Source organism: Typopeltis vanoorti, chromosome 6 (genome assembly GCF_054136105.1).
Source record: "Typopeltis vanoorti isolate ZY-2024b chromosome 6, IOZ_Tvanoo_1.0, whole genome shotgun sequence".
Classification (NCBI taxonomy): Eukaryota; Metazoa; Arthropoda; class Arachnida; order Uropygi; family Thelyphonidae; genus Typopeltis; species Typopeltis vanoorti.
The window spans coordinates 288428-314857 of NC_143554.1; the positions used below are offsets into that span (position 1 = coordinate 288428).

General features: G+C 35.8%; 1 protein-coding gene across 1 annotated transcript in view; it reads left to right on the forward strand.

The window, feature by feature from the left end:
• The first annotated feature begins 763 nt into the window (after positions 1-763).
• Rala (Ras-like protein A) overlaps positions 764-26430 on the forward strand; it is a 114676-nt gene continuing 89009 nt past the window's right edge. Inside the window, exon 1 of the mRNA XM_090394009.1 lies at positions 764-898. The gene's annotated coding sequence lies outside the window, so the exon portion shown is untranslated. The remainder of the gene's footprint in view (positions 899-26430) is intronic.

The following is a 26430-nucleotide window of genomic DNA, read 5'->3' on the forward strand; positions in this document are numbered from 1 at the left end:
GAGGACTTCATCATGATCGTCTATAATGCTTCCACTATATGTTGTTATAGTAGAAATGGTGGAATACCCTTGTTGGAGTTTTTCTAGTAAAAAGAAAACTTTGTGGTTGTGTCTGTGAAGTTTGTGTGCTTGAGCTTTGCTCTTATTAGAGCTACTCTTGCAGCATGCTCCATATGTTAATGTATGGTGGCTTCTAGGGACTGGTATTCCTCAGAATCCGAATGATGTAATTCCTGTTGTTGTTGTAAGTATATTCTGTATGTATATTCCTATTTCTGTTGCTGCTATACGTTTGAGTAAATACTTTGATTTTAACTTTAAAGAGTTACCACTAATCAGAAATTGGTTGGGAAGTATGCATGACGCTGATGAGAGTAGCGATATAGTTTCTGGAGTATTGATCCTCGGTAGCACATTAATGTGCTACCGAGGATCAATATCTATTCTTATTTGTATCTTCTATAAAATGTAAATAGAATTTTTTTTTTGGTTCATGAAATTTACATTTTTGCTGCTTAATTTAAAAAAATCTTCTACACACACACACACACACACACACAGGTGGCTTAAATGTGTTGTGGTCTTATTGTTAATATTTTATTTATTTATTTATTTATTCATTTTTTTGTTGTTGTATTTAAGATAACTATGTTTATTCCGTAATTGGGGTTCTATTGTAAATATGTATTAAGGCGAAACCCAATCGTTTTTCTTCGTTTTCTTAAGGAATTTTTCTGCCACCTTTTGATAACCGGTGATTTTGATATGATACATACCATGATGCTCTGCGTTAGTGAAACAAGCATTAGGTTGTGTGTTGTTTTGCTGTTAGAGATGTTTTATGTTGCAAGGATCTGAATCTGTTGATTAAAAAGGGGGAAAAGTTTATTTACTATAGGTAAGTGTACAACTTTTTTTTAAATTTTTTTTGTGACAAAATATATAATAGTGTCTTAATTATATTGACAGCTGACATGCCTTGCTGATAAAGGCACACACCCTATTATTGATGAACAGCTTCAAAACTGAAATATAACCCCCCCCCCCCCCACACACACACACACACAAACCCACCTCAAATAAAGTGTTGCTTACCATCCTTATCACAAAATTCTTTGCAATTAATGATATTTTACAGAAGCTACTCATTATCCCCTCGTTTAAAGTTCTGTGGGTCAGTACTTGATAAATTTTAATTCTTTGATCTTGTAATTCTCTCAACCCAACTCTTTATTTGGTTACCCTCCTCTGGTTGGATGTGGTAAACGTTTATTTTACAAAACAACTTAGCATTAATGTAAGAACGAGAAGATTTTTTCAAACCTTTTTGCTATGTTTCACCTGCATACTTCGTTTGAAAATTATGTGGGCCAGTACATTTTTTTTTAAATTATTAAATGGCCACATTCTTTTGATGTTTGTTAATAGCTTAGAAGTGCATCAAGAGTACCAGTTTATCCAAGTGTGAGCAAACAAAGTTTGTGCCTGAAAGTATCTTCAGGACTGGGGTAAGGTGGTACAACACCAGGCCAACTCGTTGCAAAGGTGGAGCAAGCCACCAACACTCCTATCTCAGTATCTCATATAATGCAAAACACATCTCCTTGCAGATATGTCTAATGTTATGCATTAAGGAATCTTAATGCATAACATTAGACATAGATGTTATGTCTAATGTTATGCATAACATAATGCATATCATTAGACATAACATCACACTTGGATAAAGGATTAAACTAATTTTATTATACTCTAACCAAGTGAAAAATAAACTTTCAACATCTTTCTCTAAATCCAGAGTAATTCATTAAAAAAGGGTGGCACACCATTTGGCAACTCCTATAGGTAGAGATGACCTGCTAATGCTTCTGCTTGGTATCTCCACTTGGGCCTGGCTCCCACTGAAGAGACCTCAATAAAGGTCGAAACTAGTCTGGGTAGTGGCCCTTTCCTTAATACATAACATTAGACATATCCGCAAGGAGATGTGTTTTGCATTATAGCAGATACTGAGATAGGAGTGTTGGTGGCTTGCTCCACCTTTGCAACGAGTTGTCCTGGTGTTGTACCACCTTACCCAAGTCCTGAAGATACTTTCAGGTGCAAACTTTGTTTGCTCACACTTGGATAAAGGATTAAACTAATTTTATTATACTCTAACCAAGTGAAAAATAAACTTTCAAAAAACCAGAGGACTAATGCGAGCAGGTAGTCTAGATTTGGATGTATTGGATCCTTATAAAGAGGGATAATGTTGGGTTTATTTATTATTATTATTTGTACCATGGTTTTAAGCATCCAAGTGATGACATGTGCCGTTTTGCCAATTTTTGTAGTATGGCCATCAGCTTCAGTTCCCTATCAACCGTTACTCCCAGATCCCTGGCCTCAACAATTTCCAATAGTGAAGCCCTGTCAATAGAATATAAAGATATAAACAGAATGGTAGATTATTCAATAATAATCATATAAAGAATAAGCAGAATGGTAATTATTCAAGTTGTCTTGCAGGATTGCTTTCACATACTGTTGCTTTTTCCAACTTAGTATCATCGGCAAACAACTGGATGTCACTCGTCAGATTAACTCCAGTATCATTAATGTACAGATTAAACAACAGTGGACCAAGATGAGTCCTGTGGCACATCACTGGTCACCTTGCTGATACTCCACCCCACCATATGCTACTCATTTTAATAAAAAAAAAAAAAATCCATCTGACAACCACCCACTTATGTCTTACCAATCAGTATCCATCCTCCATTCAATTCAATTTACTTAACAGGTTCCCTTGTGGTATCTTGTCAAATGCTTTTGCAAAAGTCTAACAGGGCCACATGAATAATCATGAAGACACTACTGTGTTTAAGAAAGTACTTTAATTAAAATAAATTTTGACATTTTAACCACTATATTAGTCATCTTCACGAGTACATGTATTATTATTATTATGTGCTACTCCATGGAGTTCTTAGACTCATCAAGGGAAGTCCCTAAACATCATGCCAAGAACCTAACCAACATTTGTGCAGTATTTATCATACTTTTCTTTGAATTCATTCACAGTCATTGCACCCACAGCCTACTCTGGAAATCTATTCCATGCATTTACCACTCTCCAAGCAAAGAATCTAGTCCTGACACCCTTGCTAACTACACTGCTATTCAATTTCCAAGGATAGCCCCTAGTTCTCCCATCACCAGATCTGAAATGTTCTGAAAAATTTATTATTATTATTATTATTAATGACACCTCCAGGGAGTCCAAAGACTTATCGAGGGAGGGTACCTACTCTACAGCTGTCCGTCTCCACCACTCAATCCACCAACAACAACGAACCGCAACTACTGTCATCATCTACAATGGCATCTATTGCTGACCACCACCACCACCACCACTAGCATTTTCACAGATTATCACAAACATCCATGCCCATGGCAGGATTCGAACCTGCAGCATTATGGCTGGAGAGCGGATACACTAATCACTCGGCCAACCAGTCTGGCAATTTTCTCTGCATTAATCTGTAAAAATCCTTCAGTAATTTGTGTCTAAATCATGTTGCCACTTTTCTGCCTGTCAACTGATTTCTGTAACCTACAAATCTTCAACTCTCGGGGGACCCTGTAACCCTAGAGAGCCCATCCCCTGGGTGGCGGATAGGGGTAGCCCACCATGTGTGTGTCTGTGTGTATGGTGGGATGGTCCGAATATACTGAATAAGGACTCGTGGACCAACAGGGCCATAATGGACAATCATCTTGATTGTAAGGGAAGCAGCACTGCAATGGATCCCTAGCTGGATCTATCCCCTCCTTCTGCTACTTTGAGGAAGATCCACTTACTTTAATCTTTAATATAAGGCCTTATCAGCCAACTCTTCTTATTTTGTGACCCCTATGCTATTAGAGTACTCAAGAGCCATGGGGTCTTTTCATTTCTGGCCTTACAACTATGCCCTCTATATATATATTTTACTATAATTCCTCTATAATCTACTCTTTCCCCCTTCAATATACCCTATTCCTCCTATGGGTTTAAATTCGGAAGAAGGCTAGTTCAGAAGCGCCCTACCACTGAGCTATTCCATCGTCAGGCTAGTCCCCTGACATGGAGAACATAATTCTACTGGTATGCTGACAGGAAAAGATAATCGGATTGAATCTATAGGAAACGACCCTGGAATGGAAAAGGTAAAACAAAAATGGAAACGACAAAATATAATACACATAGCAAACTGGAATGTAAGAGGAATAGCATATAAAGAAATAGAATTAGACCAATTATTAAATGAAAGAAATTTTAAAGTAGCAGTAATCACTGAAACAAAAAAGAAATTAAAAGGAACCATGAGAACTGAAAATGTTAATGTGATATACAGTGGAGTGGACAGAGACCAAAGAGCACAAGCAGGAGTCATGATTTGGATTCATAACTCCCTTTTCAAACAGTTAAAACATTATAAATTATGGAATGAAAGAATAATAGAAGCTAGAATAAAAATAGATAGAAGCCATTTAACAATAATTAGTTTATATGCCCCAGAAGAGGGAAGAGAACAAGATAATATTGATTTTTATAATCAGCTACAAAACATATATAATAACATAAATAAAAATGATTACATAATTTTAGCAGCAGACTTAAATGTAAGAATTGGAAACACAAAAATTAATAATAATATAGGAATACATGGAGAACATACTCTAAACAGGAATGGTAAAAAATTGATTGACTTTGTAGTTTATAACAACATAAAAATAATGAATTCCTTCTATAAACATCAAGACATACATAAATATACTTGGGCAGCAAGAGAATGGAAATCAGTATTAGATTACTTTATATTAAATGAAAAGGCATCAAAATTTTCACTAGATGTTAGAGTTTACAGAGGATATGAAATAAGCACTGACCACTTGATTGTTAAAATAAAATTAAGATTACCACCTAAATGGCTACAGGTAACAAGAACAGAAAGAAAAATTGAAACATTTGTTTATAAAACTAGACTATTGAATGACACAAATGTACAATGGCTATATGAACAAAGAATTAAACAATATCTAGACAAAATAAAACAAAATGAAGAAATATGAAGGAAAATGAAGAAATAGAATGGCTTAATATAAAAACGATACTAAATGCAGCAGCAAATGAAAGCTTAGGAAAGACCAAAAAATTTAATAAAAGTAAAAAAAAAATGAAGATCTGGGATGATACAGTCAAAGAAATAATCAAAAAAGAAAAATGAAGCCTTTCACAAATGGTTAAGCAGTGAAAGATTAGAAGATGAAATAGAATATAAAAGAATAAGAGCCATAGCTAAAAGAGAAGTCAGAAAAAGACAGAGAATCATGGAACAAATTTGTTTCTAATTTAGAACATGATTTATATAAAATAAGACCCAATGTATATAAGATTTTGAAACACCTAAATGCAGATACCAAAGAAAACATAAAATTAAACACTGAATTGAAATTAGAAGAATTTCTAAATTACTACACAGATCTGTGGACAGACAAATATTTTAAAAAAGACAACTGGCAAACAGTTAACGAAAATGAAAAGGAAATAACTGAAGAAGAATTAGAAATCAGCCTGAAAGAAACAAGAAACAGAAAATCACCTGGAGAAGATAAGCTAGGTTCAGAACTATATAAATACGCAGGAACAAGATTCAAAGAAAGACTCGTATTATTTTTAAATAAAATTTACTCAACTGGTATCCCCCCCCCAATAGAATGGAAAAAAGCAATTGTGATTCCTATCTTTAAGAAAGGTAATAGAGATGACCCTAAAAACTATAGAGGTATCAGTATACTAAATTCCTGTTACAAAATATATAGCAGAATCTTAAATAGCAAACTAATGAAATCCGAAAACTTAATTTTAGAAGTACAGAATGGATTTAGAAAAGGACAATCATGTATAGACTCGGCCTTTTGTCTAAAATTAATAATAGATAAAAGAAGAGAATACCATTTAGAAACACATATTGCATTTATTGACTTTGAAAAAGCATTTGGCAAAGTTAAAATAAACATATTATTTAACATATTAAAAGAAAGACAAATACCAAATAATATCCTAAAAGCTATCAGTATATATATGAAAATAATCAAATACAAATCAGATTAAATCTAGAGCTGTCATATACGAGAGAGAGATAAACCAATGGATCCGACAGGGATGGCCCCTTTAAGGAACTCTTTTTAATATCTACTTAAATGGAATTAAAATTTACATCAAGTAATTAAACTTTCTTCTACAGTAAACTTAAACACTGTCCTCTTTGCCGACGACCAAATAATAATTACAAATTCTGAAGGTAAACTACAGAAAGCTATTTTAGATCTAAATGAGATATCCAAAGATTATGGTATGATAATATCAACAGAAAAATCAAAAACTATGGCCTTTAAAGGACAAGATCCAGCAAGAACTAAAATAGTAATAGATAACAAGATCTTAGCACTGGTGAATTCATTTAATTACCTAGGATGTATGATCACATATGAAAAAGATATATAAATGTAAAAATTACAATATATTTAAAAATAACAGGTGTAATTAACTCTATATTTAAACCAAACCTAGTTCAGACTAAAAGTATACAATACATTAGCCCTACCAGTCTTAATGTATGAAAGCGAAATCTGGACAATAAAACAAAAAGACAAATAAAGATTAACAACAGCAGAAATGAAGTTTATGAGAAAAACTGCAAAGTATATCCTATTTGATCACAAAAGAAATGAAGAAATTATGAAAGAATTAAACCAAGAATCAGTAATAGAAAAAATTAAAAAATATAAACATAAATGGATGGAACACGTTCAGAGAATGAAAACAGAAAGATTACCAAAACAAGCCTTAAAGTACAAGCCATTAGGAAAAAGAAAACCAGGACGTCCTCTTAAACGATTCACTGATGACGTCTAAGGCCGGAACAGGCCATGCTAGGCCTAAATCCTTGATATGCATGATGATGATGATAAATCTTCAACCTGGCCTCATAAGTTTCATTCCATAGTAGATCTACTACCATCGAGGTCACTTGACTTTGTATCCTCACACACATACACTGCATTGCAAGCTATATTGGTACGTACTACAGTGGCCTCAGAATAACTACTTGGTCAACCAGTGACCATAGCCTGACCTCTGATGGAAAAAAAAAAGCATAATTATCTTTGTAAAAACTACATCAAGAGTTATTTGTTTCTTATAGACCTCTTACTCTTCTGGTATTCGCTATGTGGGTTATTTTTTTTTCCCTAGATGTCATGAGTTGTAGGTGAGCCATCCAAATTTTTGAGACCTTCAGGCAATCATTTCTGTTAAGATCTTGTTGGTCGATAAACATTTCATAGGCTTTCTTGAATTTATTTGTACCATGTTTTAGTCCAATGTAAGGACAGGGTGCCTTTCCTGTCAGATTGAAGTCTGGTTCATAAAGTCAGAAAGACCTACTTTCTGACTTTATGAACGAAGGTACTTGTTCATAAATCCTGTCAAGTATCTTCGTCAGAAAGGTACTTGACAGGATTACTCTAACATGGCAACTCTCAAGCAGTAAATAGACATTTAAAGTAACAGAACTATAAGAAGCAAATAATTCCTGATTTAGTTTTACTAAGATCATCATCATCGAATTCCTGACATGTACCTTCACCGGATGCACAGGATATTGTGACAGCACTACATGAAGAATCTGCATCATAACTAATCTCTTATCAACAATTTTCTTCCAAATCAATATGTTATCTGTCAAGACTCCAACATTATTATTATTTGTCACCTCCACGGAGTCCAAGGACTCATCGAGGTGAAGTAGTGGAGACACTTTGTCTCCACTACTTCACAATCCACCATTATCAGATCTTATATTTCTGTCTTCTAAGGCACTTTTTACTGTATCACTCCACCTATATGTTGGGCTTCCTCTGGGTTTTTTTCCTGCCAACCTGGCAGAGAACACTTGTTTTGCTAATCTTTTCTCACCTATTCTGTTTGTGACTATACTACCTGAGATTAGCTCTGCTGACACATTCCTGGATGCTAACAATGTCAAGTTCTTTCCTAATATCTTCATTTTTAATATGATATTGCCATTCATGCCATCTGTTCACATTCCTAATCCTTCTCAGAACTCTCATATCATGGTCTGTCTAGTCTTTGGTTAAGTGTTTTATTTCTAACCTTGCTCTTAGATCCAAAAGCTAAAATTTGTTTGAATTTAGAAATTAGTGTTTTGACTAATTTCTTTCTTATTCCACATAAATTTTTTCTTACCATTTCCTACCATTTTTTAAGGTAGGAAGTGGTAGCTCACTTTCTACCATACTAGCTTTTCTAATTCTATTGTCTATTTTTATATTTAATTTACCATCTTCGTTAAAAATCGTGCCCAAGAAGCTGAAATGTTTTACTTGTTCTATAAGGTGGCAAACCTTTTGGCAACTCCTATAGGTAAAGATGACCTTGCTATTGCTTCTACCTGGTATCTCCAACTCTGGGCCTAGCTCCCACTGAAGACAACTCAATAAAGGTCAAACTAATCTGGGTAGTGGCCAATCCCTTAATGCATAACATTATACATATCTGCAAGGAGATGTTTTGCATTATGGGAGATACTGGGATAGGAGTGTTGGTAGCTTGCTCCACCTTTGCTACGAGTTGCCTGGTGTTGTACTACTTACTCAGGTAAGATAGTACAATACCATATTCAGTCCTGAAGATATTTTTAGGCACAAACTTTGTTTGCTCTCACTTGGATAAAGGATTAAACTAAATTTATTATAGTCTAACCAAGTGAAAAATAAACTTTCAACATTTGTTCTATAAATTCTCCATTCACAATTACATTTTCATTGTCTTTGTATTGTTACTGCTGATCTTCATACCATATCTATTACAACAGTTATTCAATTTAGGCGTGGAATCTTGCAGACTTGTAGCAGATTTATTAAAAGTATAGCATCTGCATAAAAGCAAAGAGCTGAGATTAACATCTCCAATTTTGATTTCAGGACTTTCCTTCATAATGTGATCCATATGGATAATGAATAACAGAGGGAATAATATACATCCTTGTCTGACCAGATTTAACATTAAATCATCTTCCTGTACTTTCCTCAATTCTGACTTATAACTCAAAAAAAAAAAAAAAAAGGCTAAGTATTGTTTGATATAATGCCCCATTGACACCATATAACTGTAGTGTTTTGAATAGCTTTTCTCTTGGCACCTTTTCATATGCCTTTTGCAGGTTTTTCTACATATACTTTCTTCTTTTTTTTTCACTGCCTCTTTAACTTCCTGTGTATGCCTCTGTGGCTGAATCAATCTTTACTTCAAGGCTTGCCACTGAATCTCCAAGGTTTGGTTCCTATTCTCAAACTCTCATTTTGTCTTGAATAATGTTTGTGTATTTCAGTCTACAGTTCACATCTGAGAGCTGCTCAAATTTTATTCATTTTAAAACTTTTCTGTGTTCTTCTTTTCAATATGAAATCAATTTTATCTTGCTCAAGACTAAATGGTGATCACTTTCAAATCCTCTGTACACTGGTGTTCTACACCAGTAAATAGTTTATAGTGAAAACATCATTATCAATAGTAACATAGTCAATGAGACTTTTTTTCATTACTTGCCTCTTCTCTCCATGCAAATGTATGCACATTTTTTTGTTGGAACATTGTGTTAGTAATAACCATTCCATCTCGTCTGGAATTCATCCCTCTGTCCAGGCCTTCTCAACTATGCATTGCAGCCACTGCAAGACTTTTATACCTTCATATTTCATCATTTCTGATCGAATATCATCTACTCCAGCTTCCTTCCCAGATTTCAGGCTTTTGATGGCTTTTTCTACTTCAAGTATTGATGTATATTCCTGATTGCATGCCTGGTCAGTGTTTTTTTACTAATGTCCTATCACTGATTGTTTCATTTAGCAGTTTTTCAAAGTAATTACTCCATACATCAAGGATATCTTTTTCTCCAATTTTCATGTCACCTTTATCATCTCTAATTCCTTTTACAGCACTCTTTCCTCCATTCTAAGCTTTTTCAACAGCCTACAGAATATTTTGCCACCTTCCTGATATTTTTTTTTTTTTTTATGTTCTTAACAAAGTCTTCCCATGCCCTTTCTTTAGCTAGTTTTACACAGTGTTTAGCTTTCTTACATTTGTCTCTCTCTGTATTCTCTCAGAGCACAAGCCGATTTATTCACCAGGAACTTTCTATATGCTTTCTTCTTTTACTTTTTTTAAGATAAGTTTTACTAAGATAATTATGCTTTATTTTTACTACTAGAGATCACACTATGGTCAACAGTTGACAGATCAGTTATTCTCAGCGCATTGCAATATGTACCAGTATGGCTTGTGAGTCAGTGTATATACACACGTTTTCTTAATAATGACCTTGATATAAAAGAACACATGCAATTTACAGACAAAAATACTAGCTGTGGTGGTTATGGACAGTAGATGGCGTTGATGTAGGCGATTCGTAGTAGAGGTTCGGTGTAGTAGTGGAGACGGAGTGTTGTGAAGTAGGTGCCTTCCCACGATGAGTCTTTAGACTCCTTGGAGGTGTCACGAATAATAATAATAAAGGTCGAAACATTAAACAAATTTAATTTTAATTGAACTATGTTCTTGGAACATGGTAGTATGTCACCATAATGATTGCTGATTATTGTGTAACCCTGAAAGAAACAACTATAACAGTTATAGGCTTAATGGATTGTATACAGCACTCAGAAAGGATTAAAACAGAATTTAATACTTCCTATATATTTCATCTCAGTAAATGAGACATCTGTAGGGATTACAAAAAAAAAAAATAATGTAACATCAAAAACAAATAACACACAATACTAAGCCCAACCACATGGGTGACACTAAAGTCCTATCTAGGTGGAGCACCTCTAAGGGTGGTTGTAGGTGGCCTGGAATGTAAAGTGTCTGTTTTAATCCTTTCTGAGTGCTGTATACAATCCATTAAGCCTCCAATACGATGTCCTCACAGCAGCAGTTATAGGCATTGCCTTTATCCAACTCAACTTTAGCATCACCTCACTATAGAAACAAAGTAAACTGCTAAGGCAAGACTTATCCCTGACAAAGTCATATTATCATCTACAAAGTATCAAATTATTATCTGCCCATTTTTGAATTCTGGGTTTCACTAACTTTTTCAAAACCTTTAACCACCACTCCTGAAATAGTAACAGGTCTGTAATTTTTAACGTCTGCTTTCGATCTACCTTTGTGTATTGGGCCTATCATATCATATCTTCTTTATAATCTCTGCTGGAGTGAAATAACCTGGTCATAGGTAATGGCAATTCCCTTGCACATTCATACAACACTCACTTGCCAAAATCCCATCTAAACCCATAATAAGATTTACATGTAGATTTTGCAATATCCCCAGCAGCTTCAGTTCATCTACCTCAAATAGCATGTCAGTGTCTGTCTCATCAGCCACTACTTTATCTTCACCCTGATGATAAACTTTCACAAAATAATCACTCAGTGATGCAACTGTTTCTTCAGGTTCTGTTACCTTTTTACTTGAATTCGTTAAAGATATCTTTCCATAACCATTTTTCCTTTTACTCATTACATAACACAAGAACTCTGTGATTTCCCTTTGGCATGCCCAGCTAATTTTCTCTCATAACATGATTTTACCTTCCATACAATGCTGCTCACCTCTCTTGCTTGTGCTTTGCACTGTTCCTGAGCATGGTGATTACACTTCACCTTATATTTTCCCCACAATATTTTTTTTTTTAGCTCATGCCTAATGATGCTACTTACCCATTTAACTCGAACATTTTTTACTTCTCTCAGTCCTAGGAATGCATCACTAACATCCTTTCCTTGTAGCATGGCATACTACAAGGACTAACTTATGCTAACTTAGACAATAACTCCAAGTTATTCTCTAAGTTGACATAATCTCCAGTTCTGTAATTCCACATGTATCCATTCTTGACCAAAGATTCAATGTGAGCAAACACCTATCACGACAATGAAGAATGATTTTTCTTTCCAGTTGCAGCAAAATGATCATGGAAATGGAAAACGTCTGTCATCACCAAATCTAACAATCTTGATCCATAAGTTCCCTGCAGCGCATTTTGTCTCAAGTGATTATCTCTCAGTTGGCTGTGTACATTTACTCCTCCTCCACCCATCCTTTTCTCTTTCCAGTCTGTACATAATTAGTCTCTTATAATGATTATTTTGCTCTTACTCAGATCTGATCTGTTGATACATATAATTTAAATCTACTCTTGCATCCATAGATACTCTTGTAGGCTCATCCCACAACTGCCCTCTTTACTTCTATCTTACCAAATAGATTCAAATGCACTGCCCTCTCAACAGATCTCAAGCTTTTTTGGTAACAATTCTTCTACTATCATTAACAACATCCCATATCCATTTTGTTCTTGTCTTTCTTCTAAATTTATTTCATTGTATATATGCCATTAACCTTTCATGGGTTTGAGAAACAAACAAATAGACAAAAACAATAAAATATATATTTTAAAAAAAATTGCATTTGACATACGTAGACACCATGTGATCACTCTCGTACCCAACCTGGTTTTGGGAGTGAAGCCTTCTACTAGAAGAGGTGGTAGGGTCATAGATGCCCTTTCCACACAGAGTTAGTAGGACAATGACAAACGTCCATGCCCATGGTGGGATTTGAACCTATTCGCTGAAGAGTGGATACACTAACCACTCGACCCACCAATCTGGTGAAATGTATATATATTTATGGTTTTAAATATAGCTGATATGTATCACTACTTTCATGTATTTAAATTTTACATTTTGATTCTAGAGCAGGATTTCCATATCATTCTGTAAAATAAATAAAAATAATAAAAAAAAAACATTTGCCTGCCACTGTACTAATGTACATAGGTGCTATTCAAACTATACATATGATTCCTTTCATCAAAATAGTGGTATATGCACGAAGATGGTCTGTAAAGTTCTCAGCCTAACAATGAAAAAACGAACTTATAATTTAAAAATTATTTTTATTTTTCAACATAATCTCCCTTAAGACTAATACATTTATTCCAGCGATGCTCCAGCACCATTATCGAGTCCCTGTAGTGGTTCTCAGTAAGATCTGCGAAATATCCCTCTGCAGCTGCAATCCCCCTCTTGATTCGAAGAAAAACGCTGACCAGCGTGGAAGAGTTTTAGTTTTGGGAAGAAATAGAAGTCAGAGGGAGCCAAATCTGGGGATTAGGGTGGATGTTCCAACAATTCATAGCGCAGATCCCCTAATTTTTCCATTGCCAAAACACCTTTGTTGGCAGGTGCATTGTCCTGAAAAAAAGATGATTTTTTTCTTAAATATAAAGAGCCAATAGGCTTCATTTCGGCGATATAAACATTATTCAGATTAAGGGGGATATTAAATCCCACATTGTTTTAAAACCGAATAAGAAACTCAGAGATTGGAATCAGAGAGTTTCATGCCTAATATAGTAAACTATAAAAGTATCGGCGGTTACTAGCGTGAGCTAATGCAAGTAGTCCTAGTACGTAGTACAATCTCAGGCAACTCGTTGCAAAGGTGGGGAAAGTTCCGATTGCTAATCTTGGTATTTTCCATAATGTAAAAACACATTTCCTAGGAAATGTATGCTGTTATTACATTATGGTGGGAGGTCACTACCCAGACCGGTTTCAGCCTTTTTTGAGGCTTCATCAGTGAGTAGCTAGACCAAATAGATACCAAAGGGTATAGCGAAAAGAACTTATATACTCTGCTATGCAAGTTGTCAAACAGGTGCAACCATTAAGTTACTTAAATATAAAGAGCCAATAGGTTTCATTTCGGCGATATAAACATTATTCAAATTAAGGGGATATTAAATCCCACATTGTTTTAAAACTGAATAAGAAACTCAAAGATTGGAATCAGAGAGTTTCATGCCGAATATAGTAAACTATAAAAGTATCGGCGGTTACTAGCGTGAGCTAATGCAAGTAGTACGTAGTACAATCTCAGGCAACTCGTTCCAAAGGTGGGGAAAGTTCTGGATCGCTAAACTTTACTATATTCGGCATGAAACTCTCTGAATCCAATCTTTGAGTTTCTTATTCGGTTTTAAAACAATGTGGGATTTAATATCCTCTTAATTTGAATGATTTTTTTCTTCTGCAAACTGGGTCTTTTCTCATGAATTTTTTCGCCTAGCCTGGTTAAAAGATCAGAATAATATTCTCTGGATATTGTTTTACCCTTTTCAAGATAATTAATAAAGATCATGGCTTTAGCATTCCAAAACACCAATACCATGACCTTTCCTGCTGACTTTGTCTTCTTTGGCGCTGAACAACCGGCTTCTGTCCACTGTTTTGATGGCTGTTTGGATTCTAGTGTGTAATGGTGAATCCAAGTCTCATCCATAATAATAAATTGATGCACACAAAATCAGTTTTATTCTTGTTAAAATGCTCCCAGCACTGTTCAGAGATTTTCATGCGAGTGCATTTTTCATCTGCTGTGAGCAAGTGCAGCACCCATCTTGCGCAAAGCTTTTTCATTTGCAATTCTTCATGCAAAATATTTATATCCTATATGTTCTTTTGAAATGCCTATAGTTTGACTCGCCGGTCATCCAACACCATATCGTGCATTTGATCAATGATTTTTGGTGGTATTACAATTTTTGGACGTCCTTCACGTGGATCATATTCAAGGCTGGTACGGCCATATTTGAACTTGGCAGCCCATTCTTAATTGTTGAAAACGAAGGAGAAGAGTGCCCATAAACTTTTCCTCCTCCTATCCTCATCCGTCCAGGATGGGTTGAGTCCCCTCCTAATGAGGGGTTTACTGGCGTATTAATGCAGCCGGTTCACCACTCCTCTGCTGCATCCCCTAGGGCGATATATTTCTGACCGTATCCATGTGTGTTCACAGGGCCGGTTTGCCTGCTTGCAGGATGAAAAACCTCAGATAAATTAGGGGAAAAAACCCTGCTGTCCACGCCCAAGACTGGCTAACTTGGCTATGGCTGAGGACGATCCTAGATCTCCTCGCGTCTCCGACGGGAATCGAACAGAGGACGCTCCTTCCCCCAGGCATATAGTTGCGAAGTGCATAGCCACTAGGCTAACTGCGCGGACTCATAAACTTTTATGAACTTCAAATGAATTTCTTTTACTGTTAAACTTTTATAAAGAAATTTTATAACTTGAATATTGCACATTCAATGGATACAGACTGCACTTTTGCTTCAGACAGTTGTATGAAACAAACTACTTGATAGAATGACTTGCAATTTCACATGGATGCTTATGACAGATGTTCCAACTTAGAAAAAAAAAATCTTGCCCATAGTGTTGCCATCTAAGGTCGCGGCCGAGTACTTTTCAGACCACCCTTGTAAGTTTCATATCTGGCATTCCATAAAAGAAAATGGTAAAAAAAATGGTAAAAACCTCAAATCTTCCTCTCTGTGATCTGCAGGCTCAAAATATTTCCAAGCTATACTGTATTGCACATTCATTTTGCTGTCATTATCACTCATCTCTTTCATTATTTCAAAGAAATAATGAAACTGTGAGCTCATTTCTCTTGTGGACTTCAGTTTCACAACTTAAACCAGTTTCCTTTCTCCAGCTATTAGTAATGATTTAAAAAAATTGTTCATCCACCCACCAGAATAATAGCTAGTCCTCACCATTCCTTCTATACTCTGTCTTAAGCAACTCTCCTGTTTATAACATATTCTCACTGTTTTTTGGACTACAGTGGAAGGTCATTGATTGGGATGACAACTACTCTTTTCATTGGTCTAATTAATGTTTTCATTCAGGGAGCGAAAGAGCACAAGAATGTAGAAGCAAAAGTAAGTGATAAGGGAATGAAGAAAGTATAAATGAGGAATCTGAAGTAAGGTGTAGCAGAACGAGTGGTAGTGAGACTACGGTAGTGACAGAGAGTGAAATTGTTGGAATGCAAGATTTGCTGAAACAGTTATTCAAAATGAAAAATGAAACGAGGAATATGTAGAGTGACATTAGACATTTAGTGTAAACAAATTAAAGTGTGCAAAAGAAGATAATGAAAAAAAAATAGCGATAAAAGAGGTGGTAAGTGATTCAAGAATAGCAGTGTATGGAGATCCTGTTGTTAGAGGATTGGTTAATGAGAGAGAGAGAGTCCATATAGTCTGCTATCCAGGAGGGAGAATGAACAAGATAATTTGTGCGTTGGACATGTGGAAACTAGCAAGAGAATTAGTAGCGGTTGTGGGACCGCTATGATTAATAATGATTTAAATGGACATAAGAAGATTGTAAGGACAAATATCAGGAGGTTATTGAGGAGAGTGAAAGATAACAGTATAGTTGGAAAGATTGTTCAGTGTGTTGCTGAGGTGTGGAAATGATGAGTTTAAGCAGGAGCCAGGATCATGTATGGTATTCTAGTGGAGATATGTGAGGAGAAGGAAGTACAGTTTGTGGATGTATGACATGTAATTGAGGAAAGAATGAAATTTTATAAATGTGATGGATTGCATTTGAATGGCTTTGGAGTGAGTGCACTGGAGAAACTGTTGCTAGATGGAATTGCAGTGTGTGTGTGTGATGCAAGCAAGAGATCAGAAGTAAGAGTTGAAGTGAAAGATCAGAAGACTGGTATTGAAGAGATGGAAGTTTGGTAATGGAAACATTAGTAGTGCAAGAGGTGAAGAGCGAATGGGAATGCAAAAGGAAAATGGGGGGGGGGCTGGGTGGACATGGTGACATGGTATAGGGAGAGTGGATGTTTGAAGTAGTAGTGAATGTATGTATGTATAGGGATGATCAGCATAGAAATGGAATATATTGGGATGTGGGTGGGGAAGTTGAGACTGAGTGGATATATGTGGTAAGCAGTGATAAAGGTGATTGGGCAGGTGTGGTGGGAAAATCGCAACCAACGAGTGGCTTGGTTATAGACCTGAAAGTGAACTGTGTGTTTATTTACAAATACCAGACATATCAGAAATAAGGGAGATGAAATGGTTTCATTGATTGAATTTATTCACTCCAAAATCATTGGAATAAGAGAAACATGGTTGAATGAAAATGATATCCTAATGGGAATAGAATTGGAAGAGAACATTGTTCTTTGCAGAGGGAGGGGGGGGCGCTGCTGATGATGATAGCAGGAGGATTGTCCACATTAAGGTAGACATGAAACAATGAAATACTGGCAATGGTTATGAAGCAGTGTGGTTTGAGGTAGTGGTTGACAGGGAGACATTTTGTCGAATGTTGCTATTGGCCAGGGAGTGGCGTGATGATGAAGAAATGTGTAAACAACTTAGGTTAGTGAACAAAGGAAGAGTGATTATTATGGACAATTTTAATTATGGTGGTATAAATTGGAACGAAGCATTTGGGAATAAGGAAAATGAATTTCTTGATTTCTTGAGAGATGACTATCTCAGGCAGCATGTGAAAGGAAGATGTGAGGATCAAGAGTTTTGAATCTGATCATTTCATCAAAGGATGTAATTATGAGTGGGATTTTGCACTTTTCTCCAGTTGGTGAGAGTGATCATGAAGTGATCACCTGGGTTGTGGCTAGCCATATGCAGACTTCTGTGAGGAAAGGATATATATATATATATATATATGTCAAAGTACAAGGCTGGTGATTATGACAAGTTTAGGAAACAGCTTGGAGTTATAGCATGGAATGAGGAGTTGAGCAGTAAGGAAATAAATGCTGGTTGGAAACTGACAACGAAATACATAACAGCATCAGTGTGTGTGAATGTATTCTGAAAGTCAAATTCAAAAGGTTGAATAAGATAATATACAATAGATGAATGAGGGGCTTTAGCATGAAATCTTGAAGAAGACACTTTGGAGACAGTACAAAATGAGTAATGGTGATAATCAGATACATGAAGAGTATAAAGAACAAGCCCGGAGAGAGACTCCGTAAGGACAACAACAAGTGCAGTATGAGCAGAAATTAGAAAATCAGGCAAAGAAAAACCCTAGAGAGTTTTTTTTAGATATATATGGCAAGTAGAAGGAAGAATGATTATGGAAAGATGATGTTAATTGATGAAAATGATAAAATGGTACCTGCTGCAGAAGATATTATCGAGGTATTCAGTGATCGATTTATAGAGATGTTCCATCTTCATTAAGGTGGAATCACGAAAAACTTAACTGTAGAGGACATAGGAGAGGTAGTAGGTATTTAGTAGTCAATAAAGCGATAGGATGTGATAACATATCACTACATCTTAAAGGAATGTTCCAGGGAATTGCAAGTCTTACAACAACACTAATTTCAAGGGAGTGGGAAGAAGGTAAAATTGTTCCACTGCATAAAAGACTGTGGCTACAAATTATAGGCCAATCTGTATACGTGGTGGTGCTAGAGAGATTTTTGAGAAGTAGGATACAGAAATGGGTTGATATTCTATGTGGTTAAAGTTCTCTGTGTCTGTTAAAGAGGGATCATGTTTTTCTAACTTATGTATTATAACAAGGTGACAAATGTCTTTGACCATGAAGGTGCATATATTGGCTTTTGATGGACTGCCACATAACAAGTGTTAAATAAATTGAAATGGATGGGATTGGGTAACAGACTTCTGAGTTGGATCAGTGGCTCTCAGATAAGTATCAGAAAGCTGTATATGTGGGTGGTGCCATAACTAGCTTTTCATGGGCCCTGTGCAAGATTTATTTTTTGGCCCCCTCTTTTTTTGGAAAGAAAATAAAAAAATTACAAATACGATAGAAATAGATCAGTTAATTTTTATGGGCTCAGCCCCCACAGTAGCAAAATTTAAAATTTGAATATGAAAATATAATACTGATTGTTTTTTGTGATTTCCCATTTCTGGCCCACTTCTTCCTGGGCTCTGTTCTTGTGCACCCATTGCACCTGTCTGGTTACAGCACTGTATGCGGGTGCAGTATCCCGAAAGAGGAAGATCACTAGTGGTGTGCCTCAAGTAACAGTTTATTTTTGTTCAATTTGTATATTAATGATATTGAGATTAATGATATTGTCTGCAGAAGATACAAAATTGGGGAGAGTCACTCAGATGTTATGGCCTTACAGGAGGACTTGAAGAAAATATTTCATGATTAGGCAGGTAAGTGGAACTGTCAGTTCTATGTTGCAAGGTGTGACATTTTAAAATTTGGTAAGCAATGATGGGATGCAAAGTATACACTTGGTTGGGAAATGTTAATGAAAGGAGAGGAGATGAGAGATCTGGGAGTGGTGGCTTACGAGGATCTGAAATTGAAGCCACATTGCACAAGTTGTGAAGACATCACACCCGATAATGGCAATGATGCAGAGGACCTTCACGTGCAGAAATAAATACAATGATGCAATTGTATTAATGTCTTGATCAGGCCTCATATGGATTATTGTGCACAGATTTGGTCACCGGGTTTTCATGGCAACGAGAATATATTAGAAAGGTCCAGAGATGATTCACATAGGTAATCAGTGGTCTTCGGAATGTAGAGTATGAGGACAGATTGAGAGAATCTAAAGTGCAAAGCCTCATGAATAGGAGGAGGAATATGATTGAGACATATAAGCTAGTCAAGGGTTTTATCAGGTTGACTTGGAAGAGATTTTTCATACAATGGGAGAAGTGGGGGGAGGATAGAACAAGAGGCCATCCCTCGAAACTATATAAGGAGGGTGTTAGCAAAGTGAGGAGCAGGTTCTTTACATGGAGAGTGGTGAGTGGAATGCATTGCCTGAGTGTGTTGTGAATGTAGACACATTGAATCACTTTAAGGCACAATTTAATCAGTTAAAGTTAGATGAGCTCTGTGCTTGATAGTGTATACCTCCCATGATGACTCCATGGAGGTCAGTTGTTAATAATAACATCGAACATCTTTAACTGCTATCCAATCCTTGGTTCTCTGACAGAGACTTGTTAGATAACCAAGTATTTGAAACTTGCTTCCTGTTCACTCGCTTAAGGCATTGGGTGGACTTTTGCCCTTCCTTCGTTCCAGGTGATACCATTGTGATATTACCCAAAGATAAGAGACCTCCTAGAACCAGTTTTCCTTCTGTGGTAGCCTATATAAATATACCTGGCAAATCACCTTCTCTATACCAGAAACAGGATATCTCCTTTAATCTTACTTTAGAGACATAAGAAATCTTAATAACTTTGTGTCCAAAAATTGTGTTTTTCAGAATTAATACTCCATTTTTCAGTAAAGACTGTCATACTTCTCTGCCATTTATCTAGTATTATGGAAGTAGGTGAAATAAAAATCAGCATCAAATTGCTGTTCTAATTGCCCTTACTTCAGTTTTTTTAAAAAACAGTCATCAACAGTCGACTTCTTCACAGTACTGAATTCTCGTGGAAAGGCTTAGACGTTGGTTATGCATTTTTTACTAAGTAATTTAAGGAAATTACAACGTCAACTAGGATATACATTAAAATAAATTTTAATATACTTCAATATTTCGGCAACGTCACGTTGCCATTTTCAAGAAACTTAAGAACAAGACACGTGCATGTAGGCACACCAAACGATAAATGGGGAAGAAGCAGGAAGCTATTATTTCTCCTAAAGTCCTGATGGTGACCCCTAGCGGGCAATGTTGGTATTCTTGTCTGCTCTACTAAAGACCCCCCCCAGGCCTACCTGGTGTGTACCAGGTCCCTTGCAGCCGTAAGCTGTCCTACTTTGGCCAAACAGGCAGGACAGCCAATATCAGAATTTCAGAACACAAGGACTACATCCGGTTTCACCAATACAACCACTCTAGTCTTGCTGACCATGTGCTGGATACCTGCCATACATGGAATCAGCTTCAGCCCTAAGAAACAATCCAAGCCTCAACAAATTTGGCTGCATGAGACTGCCTCAAATTTGGGAAACCTACATCAGAAGACCTTCAGCCCAATCGCCCAAGAATACCAACATTGCCTGCTAGGGGGCACCATCAGGGCTTTAGGAGAAATAATGGCTTCCTGCTTCTTCCTCATTTACTGTTTGTTGTGCCTGCGTGCACGTGTCTTGTTCTTAAGTTTCTTGAAAATGGCAACGTGACGTTGCTGAAATATTGAAGTATATTAAAATTTATTTTAATGTATATCCTAGTTGACATTGTAATTTCCTTAAATTACTTAGTAAAAAATTCACAGTACTAAAGTTTATTTTACTTAAAATTTTTCTACCATGTATCATTCCAGAGAAAAACTATAGACTCTATATGACCAATATGACTTCTGCCATGCTCATTCCATAGCAGACTAACAGCAAACTGAGAGATTTGAAGAAATTCCTGTGGTTATCATTTACATTTTGAAGGCCTGACATCGAGACCTAATTATAATTAGGGCTATGTCTGACACACACACATTGTTTCCTTTGCAAGAAAAAGGTATCTCTGAATCAGTTTTTTGCACTGATTTCAACTATGTTTTAAAATTTTTTTATCATGTACCATTCCAGAGAAATGGTACATGAGGTACATTCCAGGCTCTATATGAGCTATTGTGATGCAGTCACATTCTGTTGTTATTTCATTGACCACGCTTAGTTAACAAGAGATGATGATGCAACATTTAACTATTGTGTAAGATGATCAAGACATTACATCATTCCACATTAGCCTGTACAGTCCATTTGGTGCATGAGTCTCAGATATAGCTTATCGTATTCTCTGTGTGATAGAAAAATGCCTCGTGTATCAATTCCCCTAATTTGTTTTGCTACATGTGTAGGGAGTTCACTCCAAACAAGAAGCAGAGACCATTTACAAAGTTAATTAAGGAAGCCCATGAATGTTATTTTGGTTGTAAGGCAGGTAAACAAAATAAAAGCTGGGCTTTGTATACTTGTTGTGCAAGTTGTGTGGTTAATCTGTGCGCTTGGCTGAAAAGAAACAGACCCTGCATGCCATTTGCTGTTCCAGTGATTTGGAGAGAGTCAACCAATCATTTTACCGACTTATTTATGCCTTACAAAAGTTTCCGATTTTCATCAAAAAATAAGAAACATTGTGTATCCAAATGTTGCATCAGCTTTGCAACCTGTACCTCATTCTGTTGATTTGCCAGCACCGAAACACCCAACACCTGCATTGAGACTAAAACCAGTAAACCACAACCCCCCCCCTCCGTCCCTTCACAATAAAGAGTACTCTAAATCAATCACTATCCCCTACATCTGGGGCACTTCTGAAAAAATAACCAAAATCCTAAAAAAATATGACCTGACCTCTTGTTACAAACCATATAGAAAATTGGCATCCCTTATCTGCTCCACAAAAGACTAACCACTTTCCCCTAGACCTACCTGGTGTTTACCAGGTCCCTTGTAGCTGTAAACTGTCCTATTTTGGCCAAACAGGCAGGACAGCGAATATCGGAATTTCAGAACACAAGGACTACATCTGGTTTTACCATTACAGCCACTCTGGGCTTGCAGACCATGCTCTGGATACTCACCACAGAATTCGTTGAAGAAAGCCACAATAATACACCGCAGCAAGTATAAATTTGAAAGACTATTCATAGAATCAGCCTCAGCCCTAAAAAAACTTGCCCAACCTCAACAGATTTGGATGAATGAGACTGACCCAAATTAGACTGGAAAATTTGCGCAACATTTTCGGCGTAAGATATTTTGCTTAAAGGCCAATTTTTATTAAGGTGAATGTCAGTGATACATAACATAATGAACTCATTTAAAAATTGTGCAAATTAAAAGAGATGCTGCATAAATAATTAACTTTTTGCTGCACATAGTCAATTCAACAAATTCATCGGTAACATCGCTCATTGAAAAAATGCTGTGAAGCATTTAATTTTCGTGTTGAATTCATCATTTGTTTGATAGTATAACTTCAAACCAACGGCAACAATTTTGCGATACCGTAAAGTAAAAACGCGATTGTTATCTGATGCATATACGATCGACAGCTACAACATGCCAGCTCAGACGTTGCCCGGATCAACAAGGTCCGCAATACCAATTGAGCAATTCCATATCATACTCATTACCTAGTGGTGATATCTGCTTCAATTCTTCAGTCAGTTTTCCAATGCTATCTAAAGCTAGCTTTTTTCATATAACTCGCTACAGTATCTTGTCCATCGCTATATAATTTTATCTTTATTCATCAATTTACTTTGCCTTTTTCGTCTTTAATTGTATTCTGTTTTGTTTGTCACCTTCTATTAATGGTTCTAATCATTTTGTACACCTTCCTAGTTTTATGTTCTCCATAGTACTGTTCTATATTATTGCATTGGACTTCTAACCATTTCTTCTTATCTGGCTGACTGCTTTTTTCACCTCATTATACTTCTATATTGCTCCTCTATTTGTTCTGATGTATTCCTTATCTTCAACATTCTTTTCTCCTATACTAACGTCATTGTTTCTTGTCTAATCCATTTCTTTTTGATCTTCTCTTCTTCTAGTAATGTTTCTTCAACTGCATCTTCTATCGCCTTAGTTACTCCTTTCACTCTTAGATTCGAATTTTATTCTTTGTCCACATTTTTAAGTTTCTCCTCACTGTTCTTCAGCTTCTTCCTATTTCTGCTTCACTTGTTTTTGCTCTCTTCGTTTCTGATGATGGGGTTTATATTTTCTTTTTTAATTTCAAGTTGAGGTTTGTAATCACTAAACTATGATCCAAGTCTATATCCGCTCCTTGAAAAGTTCGACACTGCTGTACTGATTATCCATCTTCTTTTAATCATAATCATATCAATCATGTTCTTGGTTTTCCCATCATTTGATCGCCTCGTCCGTTTTCCACACTCCTTTTGCTGGAATCTTGTGTTACAGATCATCATATTGTGGTCCACAGCAAATTCTAACATTTTTACACCTCGTTCGTTTCTTTCTCCAAAATCATATTTTCCCATGACTCTTTCCCAACCATCATTATATATTCCAACTTTGGCATTCCAATCTCCTTCAATAATTAGTACATCTTGTTTTGGTATTGTTTCTATTGTCTCTGTCAGATCTTTGTAAAATAAGTCAATATCCTCATCTGTGCTGTCAGATGTGGGTGCATATATATCTGAACTATTGCTATATTAAATGGTTTTGCTTGAAATCTTGCTGTTATGATTCATTCATTGACTAGTTTGTAGCCTGAGATTGCCTTTCTAGCTTTTTTGTTAAGAAGAAAACCAACTCCTGCTTCTTGCTTGGTGTCATTCCATGACCATATGACTTCGCATCTATTTATGTTTCCTGCTGATGTCCATTGCAACTCAGTCCTAGTATATCACGCTGATATCTCTTCATTTTCTTGCAAAGTAATTCTAGTTTTCCTGCCATCCAAAGTGTCTGTACATTCCATGTTCCTACTGATAATAGTTCTGTTAGTTTCAGTTTGTTTCCTTTCAGTATCCCACTTTTCGATCCAATCCCCGATTGCTTGATTGGTATCACAGACCTTGTTGATCCAGGCGACGTCCAAGCCAGCATGTTGTAGCTGTTGATCATATATGCATACGATAACAATCGTCTTTTTTCTTTACAGTCAGAGCATTGACACTCATCTCACCGACCTTCCTCCTTTATCCAGGCTTGGTACTGGCATGAGACCCTTAAGGATTTCATGGCGACTTTTTGCTTTGCTTCCTGGCAAATCAGAATAACTTACAGCAGATTATTCAGTGCCTTAAAGGGCTTATGTTCATCATTAGATCCTGAAACATTAATGGTTGATTTCGAGAAAGCAACTATCAATGCTTTTTCTAACATATTTACATCAACAACTATAACAGGTTGTTTATTTCATATGGTACAAAATCTGTGTCGCAAAATTGTTGCCATTGGTTTGAAGTTACGCTATCAAACAGATGCTGAATTCAACACGAAAATTAAATGCTTCACAGCATTAGCATTTTTACAATGAGCGATGTTATTGACTGGATTTGTTGAATTGACTATCTGCAGCAAAAAGTTAATTATTTATGCAGCATCTCTTTTAATTTGCACAATTTTTAAATGATTTCATGTTATGTATCACTAACATTCACCTTAATTAAAATTGGCCTTTTTAATGAATTTATAATGCCTTTATCATCCATTGATTATTTACAAAAATTAATGCAAAATGTTTTACAGTGAAAATGTTCTGGCGAATTTTCCTATGCTGAATTTTCCTAGAACCCTTTCACTTAACTCGTTGCATGCAAACTGTAACATGTTGTTGAACTCTGGAATGCTGGTTTAAAATCCAAAAGAATATAAGCTAGTTAGTAAACATTTTATAATTTAGTGTTTTTGTTTTGGTGTTGTAATACCATTAAAATAAATTATAAAATCTAACCCCAAACCTGTCAAAAAAATTCTTTTTTATGTTCATTCTACCTATGTAAAGTTCTAAACCTGTCATACATTTAGCACCATTAGTGAGCTAAGAGTTAGATATCAAAGAATCCTTCTTGCTAGAGACTAAATGAGCTTTCCTCAGACCACAAATAAGCAGGGCAGTTGTCTCGCATCACGTGACGAAATTCATCTTCCACATAAAAAAATGTGGAATTGGAACCTACAACCAGCTGATTGGAGAGCTTACATGCTCCACTTAGCTAACTAAGCTGGCATTGTGCTATGTATTTTAAGTTATTGACTGTTTAAATGCACTAAGAAAAAATAGTTGGTTTTGTTTATGCTTTATAGAGATACTTGTTTATAGTCCTATAAAATGTGCACCTTGAATTTCTTATTTTTGTTTTTATGGTGTTATGTTCAATCCTGATAATTATATAAAATGGATGACTGCCAACATGGGAACAACTTAAGTCTGTCCACATTTCATGAAAAAAAAAGACATTGAATAGTTAAAATATAACAAACTACATAGAATGATACAAAAGAAACCAGAATTAGACCACAATGTAATTATCAAATCTGTCTTTTATGTGGCAGTGAGGTCCCAGAAGAAGTTTCTTAGGAAAAGTGAATGATAGCTATTAAACTTATTTCAGTTGACCATTAGGATATATATATGATTAGTTAAAAAAAAAAAAAAATTAAGAGAATAAGCAGCATTGAATAATAATTGGAATTAATAAATATAGAAGCCAGTAGACACAAAACATTCACAGACCATGTCATATTATCACTGATTATATTAATGTTAGCAAAATGGAAAGGATGAAAAAACTGGAAGATTGACATGAAATCAAAATAAGTATACTGTGAGTTTCAGATATAGAACTATGACAGTTGGGTTAGAAGCAAAACTGTTTCATTAGTCAACATAAATTATTTTCTCTTGTAGCTCTGAAGAAGCTATTAATATATTAATCCAAAAACACTGATGTAGTGGAATGTCATTGTTAAACACATCAAAAATGACT